The 10,834-nt window shown below is 40.1% G+C and overlaps 1 long non-coding RNA gene across 1 annotated transcript; it reads left to right on the top strand.

Moving 5' to 3' along the window:
• The first annotated feature begins 866 nt into the window (after positions 1-866).
• On the top strand, positions 867-10,589 carry LOC143842605 (uncharacterized). Its single transcript, XR_013233216.1, has 4 exons — positions 867-1,064; positions 3,873-3,993; positions 4,493-4,647; positions 10,325-10,589. It is a non-coding gene; the product is annotated as an uncharacterized LOC143842605 (long non-coding RNA).
• The last annotated feature ends 245 nt before the right edge of the window (positions 10,590-10,834 follow it).

The following is a 10,834-nucleotide window of genomic DNA, read 5'->3' as shown; positions in this document are numbered from 1 at the left end:
GGTGCCACTGGTTTTCAGAAAGTAGACAGGGCCATTGAACATCAGGGATTATTATTCTTTATAATCCTTCAAATTAAGCAGCTTTCCACACCTGCAAAAGCAGCCACAACCAATACAGAGGACAGGTTTTTCTTAGTCAATGTGTTGCTCCATTTCCCTTTCACATAGTTTTAATCCTCCTCTTTCTTCCTTTCCCAGATGCTCCTTCTTTTCATGCTTTCCTCTATTTTTTTATTACCCTTCTGCAATTCTTTTGCAAAGTGAGGCGGTGAGACAGTGTTTGGCTCCCCCTAGCATGAAAGCCATTAATCTCCTACAGTGGCCATCTTGAGTTTTGCTCCACCTCTGTGGAAGTCATTTTGAAGTGATTTTCATCACCCCCACTTAAAATTCCAAGATGGCCACAGCTCACAAAGGTTGAGGACCCTTTAGTATTAAGGCAAAGCAGTAGCTTTCGACTCTTATAACAAATTCAGTGTTATGGGTCAGCCAGGTCTCAGTAATGTTGAGCACTTCACAGAGGAGAAATGGAGCAGCATAACCAGTTAAGAGGCAACAGAAGCCAACAAACAAGAGGAGGAAGTGAGAGCTTTCACAGAGCCACCTCCATCCCCTGGCTCTGATCCAGGAGATGAAAGCCAGCTACCTGTTTCCAGTCCTCCAGGATCGTCTGCACCATTAAAGAGGCAAAAGTACAGGCAAAGATCTGCAGGCTAAAACAAGAAGTGTTTGCCTTAAATTTAGACATCAGTTTCATGTTGAAAGTGCTGATGAGTTGTTGCAGGATGAAGTCTGAGGAGTTGGCATTTAACTATAAAGTCTCTTGAAGGATGTTGCTATATGCTGATACCTTGCTTGAATCCTGAAAACTTTAACTTCTTGGGCTGGACTATCATGTTTACCTAGCCTCTGGAATCCAGAACCATGGACAGAAATAACTTTGTATTTTGTCTCCTTTCTCAATTTTGGTTATTTGGAAGAACAGTGAAGGTTGCTGCAATTCGGTATTCACACCTAGCCAGACCTTTACATTCAAGACAGCAGAAACCAACATCGATCTTAAGGTAGAATTGGCTGGATTTTATGCTAATTTGAGGCATACTTGATAATCTTCACTATTGCTTATTGGAGTGAACTTAATCGACAACTGAGAATGGGAGACAGCCAGCAGTAGAAAAGGCAATGTGATGCTGCTTGTACCAACTATCAGGTCCATCTTTTCTTTTTGAGAAATAAACAACTGTGTTAGTATAGCTGGCGATAGAGCAAGTTTGGTAACTTAAATTAAATACAATTTAAATAGTTAACTTTTAAAAAAAGTTAAAAGAGGACATTGGTTTAGCTGTTTTCTTATAGTTTTGCTTCAAGCTAAACTACATACTTAGCAGACTAGAAGTAACAATATAATCTGAGTGATCATTAATGCCTCAATGAATCTGCTATTTTTTACATTCAAATATCTGAATCTTACTGTGTGAAGTAAAGAAAAATACCACCCTCTAACTATTTTAATTAAACTTACTTCCTAAGCCCTCACTAAAGAAACTTTCATAGTAATTCAATACAGTGCATTTATCCCTGTAAATTCCACGTGTCTTCAATACAGAAAAATAACCAGTGGTTTTATTGTTCTGAGTTAGACTCTTTTCAGTGGTAACTATGCCAACGAAAAAGTACAACTCAGTGATGAAGCACACAGGCCAGAAAATGTAGCCATAGCTCTCTTTGTTTTTGATAACTATATATCTTTTTAAATACTTATTGAAGCTTTTGCAGTCTTTTAGACCTGAGGAGTGCTGTTGGAACAGGCCAAATGATTCAGGTCATGCTAGTGGACCTGCTCTGCCTCTTGATCTTTGGCCTAAGGGAGTTCCACTAAATTCCATTTTGTTTCCCAGCTATTTGACATGTTATTGTTACTGCTAGAAGAGATCACTGGTGGTGGTGAGCCCTTGACGTCCTCACAGTGTCTTGTATGTTGGCAAATCCAGGCAAAGACTATCTTCTCTGGGTGTTCGGGTGAAGGTAATTATATTAAACTATTGGACAAAACTTACTTGCAGCAATATAGATTCTCTTAGTGTCATGTGTAGAGTAAAATAGGGACGATGCATGAGACATAGATATGCCTTTTCCCTCTTTTCCGTCTAGACTTCACTAAAGCTCTTTTGGTGCTCTTCAACTATTTGTATGACATGTAAAGCTTTGAAGCCTTTGAACTTCCTAAAGTTAAATGTCAGACAGTCTGGATTATTATTTATTGGTCCCTGCAGCAAACAATGGAATATTTGTATTTGACATGAGCTTTATAAAATCACTCTATTCAAATTGTATAGAAATTCAGGAGCTTCGCATTTTATTTGAGTTGTTGTCTTACCTATAGATTTTAATAATCTTTTTGATGGACTTTATTTTGTATTCTGCTAGGAGGCATCCACTTAAACAGAAAAAGTAACTTCAGCCTTATTTTTAATATACACAGAACAGATAAAGAAATGATATATTCAACCACAGGTCCCACTGATGCATTTATAGAATAATTGATTTTTATACTCCATTGTTCTTGACTTTAAGGCATCTTAAAGAAACTTAATTACTCTCCTCAACTCCCAACAGGTACCTTGTGAGGTAGGTGGGGCTGAGAGAGTTCTGAGAGAACTGTGATTGGCCCAAGTTCACCCAGCAGACCTCATTTGGAGAAGTGAGTAATCAAGCCCAGTTTTCCAGATTAGAGAATGCTGCTTTTAATCATTAAAGTATGCTGAATTTCTAGAAGCAAACCCATAACATAGTTTTCTGAACAGAGATAAAATGGCAAAGTGGGCTTATAGCTAAGATTTCTCTTTTTCTTGGTTCCAATCCTGTTTAGCTTCTGATATCTGACAAGATCAGGCTATATTTTGCTATTCTACAACCTGGACAATTATATGCAAAAATACAAATGCAGAGATGTTGGAAAATTGTATGAGTCCCATAGCAAAAGAACTTCTGATCTATTAGTTCATGTCAGTCATATATCCCTGGGATTAAAGTTTCAGAAAGGACTTCTAGTGGGTTGTGGAATCCAACCCCAAGTCAGTTTCTTCTTTGATGCAAACCTTTGATGCTCATAGGTTTGTTTTCACGTATGGAGAAACAGAGTGAGTCTTCCTGGAGAAGGTAGATTTTTGCTCAGATTTCTGTGTCACCCACATGAGTGAGGATTCAATTGTTTAGGATGCCTAGTCTGCTGTGACCCATTATCACTCACTTGAGACATGTGAACAGGTGGAAAACTAGGAGAGGCTAAATACAGAATGAGAGAAAGATCAGTGCATGTGAGCTGTCAAGTGAGGGTTAGGGATAATTGCACTGTATGAATGCATCCAGTTCCCCAGAGTGCTTGGCACTGAGCAGAGAGTCAGGTAACATTCATAATCATAAAAAAGAAACATCTCAAAAGACTAAAAATACAAATTGTTAAGCAGGAATTGATTACTGATTCAATGAAGCCTAAAATTAGGGACTTCCTTTTCTTTTGCTTATTTGTTTGCAGCAGATTTGAACATGTTTTGAGCCCAATATCCTTTATCATCAAAATCTCACCATTGGGAATTTGACCAGTGAAATGTGAAATGTTGTAAGGTACACCAAGGAGCACAGTTGAGGCTATGTGTGCTTTTACACACAGCCATTCAGTCTTTGTCTAAAACGCTGACATTTTAGATTCCTTTTTTAAAAAAAGAAAAGAAAACTGTGCAAAGCCGATGTGTTTCCAAAGGATCTTTAAAAGTATGATTAGCATAACAGGATTTGTCAAAAGAGCTGCCCTCCAAATCTGCCTTCATAACCGGATGAGTCATTTCATTTGTTTACTGCATTCCTATTTTCAGACCTTCAAGGGGGTTTCCGAGCGGTCCTTACCTCAGCAGATGGAATACTCCTCTGATTGCATTGCCATAGCAACCGCAGCTGCACCAGACAACCAATGCTCTGTTGATTTCCATGCAACATGTGAGGTCACTGGAGCCTGCAGAATCTTCTTTATACCAATCGGGGTCCTCGTTGATTTAATTCGATTTAACATTTTGGTTTGACCTAGATCCCAGAAAGAGAACCAAGGCTGGAAAAAATTAATGTATTGCTTGTCTTAAGAATTGTGGCTGTACCGCAAGGAAGTCGAAGATGGATGTATATGTTTCAGTAGAAAAATTAACTATGAATTAATTACAGTTCAGCGTCTCTACTATAAACCTGGAAATTCTATAGGTTTTGAGAAACATCTTGTTGTCATGGAGAGTAACAATTCCATGTAAACCAAATGAGCTCATCTATTTATATATATTTTAGAGTAGATCAGTATTTGATGCAGTGAACTGATTGGTAGTTTAAAAATTAGGGCTGTTTAATTTCTGTGCCTCATCCACTATAAAATAGTATGCATTCTTTTCCATATCACTAATCATGTAAATAAAGCCCAGACGATATCTTCATTTTTCTTGCTTTCTTCTAGGTCCAAAATGCCTTCTTGATGATAACTAAACACCAGGGACAGCTCTCAATTGGCGATGTCATCAATTAATGGGGTATTATTACTCACATGTTCAACTATATCCTTTACACCTGTTGTTCATACACCATAAAGGTGTAAACACACCGTAATCATAGGTATGGTATTTTTGGAATTGGTTGTTCAGTTAGAAATTAAAAAGTGATCATATAATTAAGAAATGGTGGCTGTTTTCATTTTATTAGCAATGAGCAGGTTAATGTGCAGCATACTGAGGGTTGTTCCTCTGGACCTCTTTGTCCTTCTAGTACATGGGAGAGAAGATGAAATGTTGACAGTAACCCATACCATATTCAGTGATATTTACCAGACATTCTGGTAAAACCATAGAGTTTCCATAATTGCTAGAGCTACTGAAATTTGATTCCAAGTATTCTCTAGAGGAGACTTCATCATGTTGGTGATACCCCTTACCCCATGACACTGCCACCCTCTTGCCACCAGAGAAAAACCACAATGCATAGTGAAACAGAAAATGATGCATATACAAATTCACATTCACAGATGTGAGTGCATTTTCTACATCCTGGGGAGGGGTGCTGGCCTGATGCTGTGCAACACAGTTCATGACTGTATATAAATTGGTTATAAATTGTATATTAATTGATGGGTGCCTTCAGGAGCAGCAACAGTGGCTGCACGCCTCCCCCCCCCTCGGCCAAGCTGCTTGCCCTGCCGCAACCCCTGTGAAAGGGTTGACCCCCAATGAGGTCCTGACCCCCAGTTTGAGAACCACTGATCTGGTAGATCCAGAGTTCCATCTTTGATAGAAACAATCAGCAGAAATGTGTAGGCAAGCATGAAGGATATATTAACAATGCAATTTCGAAGAACGCTTTCCTGGGAGTAATCCCCATCCAATGTGTTTGATTCTGAGTAGACTTGCTTAGGATGGCAGTGTTAGTGTACTAGATCTATAACATGACCTGGCATTTTCACTCACAAATCCCTGAGCATGGGTTGTTGAGCCTGATAGACCCAGCTGACTGTATCAACCCTCTAAGTTTTGTATTCACCTCACTCTTCTATAGCTTATTGCTTGACTTATTATAAAGTCATTCATCCAGAGGGTCCTCTGATGTGATTAGCGGGGAGATGCGGATAGAGTTGAGTGTGGAGGAACGGCCACACATCCCACTCCTTATTTAGTGTGGTTACTTTAAGAGATTGTTTGGACTTGCTGCCAAATGTCATCCAGGAAAATTTCTCTCAAGAGGCCTTGAAATTGGCTAAGTGGTAAAAGCTGCAGACACAAGGGGTGGGGGTGGGGATCTTGAACAAAAGAGGAGCCCTTCAGCATGATACAAGGGAAAGAATTGACTCCCTCATGCCCAGGTTTCTATATTAGGCTATTTCTACCCAAAGACACAGTCCGGTATGAATCAAATATATGCCACAGCTTCATTTAAAATTGGAAGGTAACACTGCAACATGTTTTAAGAGCAGAATAATTTGTCTGGAGATTCTGTTACATTTGAGGGTTTTCTTTTTTGAGGATCTTAATGATAAGAGCACTAAACAAAATATATAGCAAAGAGGCACTAATGCATATCTCCACGTAGAGGACAAAATAGTCACCTTTGTGAAAATAAATGGTGTGCCCAGGTAAGATATAGCACAAAAGTCTGGACCAGGATTGAAATACTGGCAGCCCTTTCCTTCTTCCACCACCAGGGCACATCTAGTTGTTTTGTTAAATCAGCACTGGAATATTGTTATATTAATACTAGCTTCAAAGCCCTGCTGCTTTTGTGCTTTAACTGCAACTGCACCAGCAACAAGGAAACCACAAAATCCTGTCCTTGTGTGGAAGTACCTATATTAATTTTACCTGTCAAGAAATTACAATGGCAGTAATTAGAAATACTTTCAAAATCCAGTGTTGCTTTTAAAAAAATGATATTTGAACAGAGTAACATGATTTGAACAGCATTCAGTTTCAAATGGCTTTGCCAGGCTTCTCAAAGAGTCAACATTAGTATCAGCTGATCCTCTGTGAGGAGGCAAATAGGTGGGTGAACACTGAGGATGGGGACTTTCCCATTCTGGCATCAACGTTATGGAATTCCATCCCCAGAGAACCTTGCTTTGCACCCACCTTGCAATCTTTTAGGTGCCAGGAAAATAATCCTCCCCAAACCTGCAAGAGAAATGATTTTGCCACCTTTCCAACCCTGATTACTGTCAGCTCAGTTGCATCCCATCCCAGCAATCCATAAGCCAGAGACTTTTGCTATGTTGTCCACCTAGTGCTCAGCTGAGCAGTTTGTAACAGTGTTGGTTCTCAGTGCAACATGGCATGCTTCCTGTCCTTGCTTGGGATTTCATTACCACTAAAGAAAGGCTAGCTAACAGAAACATGTAGCCTGCAGTCAAATTGACATTCATCGTTCAAGCAGAAAAATAAATTAAGTGCAACATTTAGGCTCTCTCAATAAGGCTGTTAAGAATCAACAGAAAGAAAGTCAATCCCTTGTTAACTTTTGGCTGCAGAAATTGGATAAATGAGCAAAAAATACTCTGCCTATATTAACAGAGACTTCTAATTAAGCATGTACTTAAGAGAACACAAGTATTTAATAGCTTGTGTAAAGAACAGCATTAAGCCTCACCAAATTTCTGTCTCATTTGCAAAAACCACACTGCTTTAATGGGAGCAGAAACTGAATAGAATATATTAATAACGTAATAAATTAGGGTAATGAGATTTTTAGCACTGAAAACTGATCTGGATTTCATCTTTAAAACTATTAGATCATAATTTATCACTGACATACACTGCAATTTAATTATTAATTCAGATACAAAAGTAACCACTTACTTCTTTGGAAGTTTTTAAAACAGAGGCTGGATAGCCATCTGATGGAGAGGCTGATTCCATGAAGGTTCAAGGGGGTGGCAAGTTACAGTGGATGAGTGATAGGGTTGTGAGTGTCCTGCATAGTGCAGCGGGTTGGACTAGATGACCCAGGAGTTCCCTTCCAACTCTATGATTCTATGATTCCTTGCCAAGATGCCAGTTTTACCACATTCTATTTCTTTAAATAATATTTCTTCACTGAAATATACCTATTTCTTCCCAAACATTGGCAAGGACAGTTGTGCACCCCCACAGGCAAATGTAGGCACCAGTCATTGGGAGCAGAGGAAAAGGAAGGGTTGTCTCAAGGAATATAGCTAATGAGAGGGCTGACAATGGAAGGCTATTTGAGCCTGTTTCCTCCTCAATATATATGCTTGTCTGTTGCCCCTCAACTTTCCCTCCTTGTGGCAACAGTGTAGGCTTAGCTGGTCACTATGGGCACCAAGTCAGAATCAGGGTGTGTGTGACTGATTTAGATAACACCTGCTTCACGTACGTTGTTTTGGGACTGGGATGTACAATCAGCCTGATCCTGAGGGCTTGGTGAAGTTCTAATAGGGTGGCAGGATTTTTTTTCAGGTAAGTGTTAGCAAGCACCCTGTGGCATCCAAAGATATGGGAAGGCACCCAAACCAGGCACTGATGATGGCACGGTCCCAGAGGGCTAGAAGGGGTTAAAATCCTAGTGCTGTGCATCAGTGCTTAGAACTTTGCACTGTACAGTGTGGCAAGAAGGGCTTTATGGACAGCTTTAAAAGACTAACACATTAGTCTTGAGCCCATACCATTTGGGCTTCCATGGGGTAGAGACAGTGTTGATTGCCTTGACAAACGATCTCATTTGGCCATTCTCAAGATGCTCAATCTGTCAGCTGTGTTTGACATGGTTGACCACGAGATATTGGTGCACTACCTCGCCGGGGCTGGGAATCGGGAGACAGCCCTTCCGTCTCTGCTCTCCTTTCTGCAGCACTGGAAGTTGCTAGTGGGGAAGGAGCTATTGCGCCCCTATCGACTCCTTTGTGGGGTCCCACAGGGAGCAGTACTCTCCCCCACACTATTTAACATCTTTATGCATCTTCTGGCTCAGCTGGTCTGGAGTTATGGGCTGGTTTGTCACCAATATGCAGTTAACACCCAGCTCTATCTCCTGATGGATGGCCACCCAAACTCCCCCCAGATACATTTGCCAAATGTTTGGAAATAGTGGCTGACTGGTTTGAACAGAGTGAGCTGAAACTCAGTCCCTCCAAGATGGAAACCCCAGGGTTTCATGAAACCCTAGTTGAGAAAGCCTGGCTTAGAATGACAAGGTTGTATCCATAGTTTCCCTTCTGCCAAGCAAGAAGTCATCCTTGAATTGAGGAAGCCAGTCTTCATCAGAAAAGAGCTCTCCACTCAGTAGAAGGATCAAACACATTGTTTTTTTGGACAACAATAGTCTCCATGAATCTGTCTAACCTCCCTTTAATGCTAGTTATGCTCATGGCCATCCCTCCCCTCACTGGCAGCACATCCCAGAGTTTGATTATTTCCTTTTGTCTGTCTTGACTCTATTTCCCAACCATTTCAAAGAGTTCTCCCAGCTCCAGCATTACAGGACAGGGAGAAAATGCTGCCTGTATCAATTTTCTCCAATTCATGAACAATTTATAAACTTCTGTCATGTCTCCTCTTAACTATCATTTTTTCTAGATGGAAAATTTCCAGATTCTCCAGCCTTTCCTCATAGGAGAGATGCTCCCACCTCCTAAAATCTTAATAGTCCTCATTTGTACTTTTCTCCAGCTCTGCAACATATTTTTCCAGATAAAATGACCAGAACTAATTTCCAAATGGAGCTGTACCGTAACATTACTGTTTATTGGCTGTTTTATTTTCAAGCCCCTTTCCCATCTAATTCCTAGCATGCAGTTTGCCATTTTCACTGCTGCCTTCATAAATTAGAACAAGGATGGATAAGTGGCTGGCTCAGGGCTGAGAGCTTTTTACTGCTGGCCTTCTCTCCTCATGCCTTAGCTGCCAGGTGAGAGGATCCACAAAGCGTGCAGGCCTTCCATTCAAGACCCTGGGCTGAAATGTTAATTAGAATCACATGGGGAAGCAATGATGTCACTTCTCAGAAGGCGGTAGTGATTAATAGAGCATTTCCTGCCACAAAGCGGGCCCTTTTGAAGAGTGCACGATCCCAAAGTTCCATGCATGGAAGTAGAATGCCTGTTTTGGTTCTGAATGTGCCATTCCGAGCAGAACCAGGTGACAAGAAGCTTCACTGATAAGCAAAATGTTACTTGTACATGCAGCTCTTGGTACAGGAAGGGATGATTTTGTTTTGTATGTTATACATGTATAGGCTCTTCTTTAAATGAATGTTCTGTCAAAGTGTTTAGAAATTTCAAACAAACAATCAAATCACAATCAAAATGCATAAAATCAATGCGTATGAAAATGCAAGAAGGAGAAAACCACAGATCTCAGTGTCTACAGGAATAAGTCCTCACAGCTTACCTAAAAAAAAAAGATCTTTATTTCCTAAAAACTAAGGAAGAGGTGCCTAGATGGGTTTTTCTTAGAAGGACCCATAACGGAAAAGACTTGGATGCTGATAGCTAACTCCTGAATTTCAGAAAAGATGGACACCTGCAAGAGAGTCTTTCCAGATGAGCCCAAGGTTCAGAGTCAGGGGGGAAAAGTAGTTTTCTTTCAGATATCCTTGACCCAAAAGATGTGTTGATTTATGATTGAGAACAAACTATGTTATGCCAGGAGACCCATAACTGATTTGCTGAGGGTTTTTTGTGGGGAGTGAGTAGGAGACAAATTGAGTTTGAAGGGTGCTCTTAACTACATATTATGTTAGGAGATCCAAGGGCATGAGAACATTAATCCTTTCTTATTATCTGTTTTCCCAGTCTAAACTGCTCCTCCACTGTTATTTCCTCCACTGAGAAAAATACAAGTGCCTGAATCATACCTGAATTGGAACAAATTGTAGCTATGAAGAAAGAATGTTTTCTACTGGGAAAAAAAGGCATGGGGAAAAGATATCAGCAGACCTCATGCCATTTCTAATGGCGTTAGGATTTTTAATGGTTTTAATTATTATTGTTAAATATTATTAACTGTTTTAATATTATGGCTTTTAAAATTGTTGTAAACTGCCCTGAAACAGCTATGCCAAGAGGAGCAGTGAAAAACTGAATGAATGAATAAATACATTTATTGTATTAATAGCCTTCTCTCCATGACTACATTTAGTGAATGCAGTGGACCCTGATTTAGATGGCCCAGGCTAGTTCAATCTAATCATATCTCAAAAGCTAAGCAGGGTCAACCCTGGTATGTACATGAATAAGAGACCACCAAGAAAGTCAGGTTTGCTATGCAGAGTCAGATGGTGGTAAACGACTTCTGTTAGCTTC

The sequence above is a fragment of the Paroedura picta genome, chromosome 8 (assembly GCF_049243985.1).
Source record: "Paroedura picta isolate Pp20150507F chromosome 8, Ppicta_v3.0, whole genome shotgun sequence".
In the NCBI taxonomy this organism is placed as follows: Eukaryota; Metazoa; Chordata; class Lepidosauria; order Squamata; family Gekkonidae; genus Paroedura; species Paroedura picta.
The sequence above is the reverse complement of the archived record's forward strand: the minus strand, read 5'-3'. Positions and strand labels throughout refer to the sequence as shown.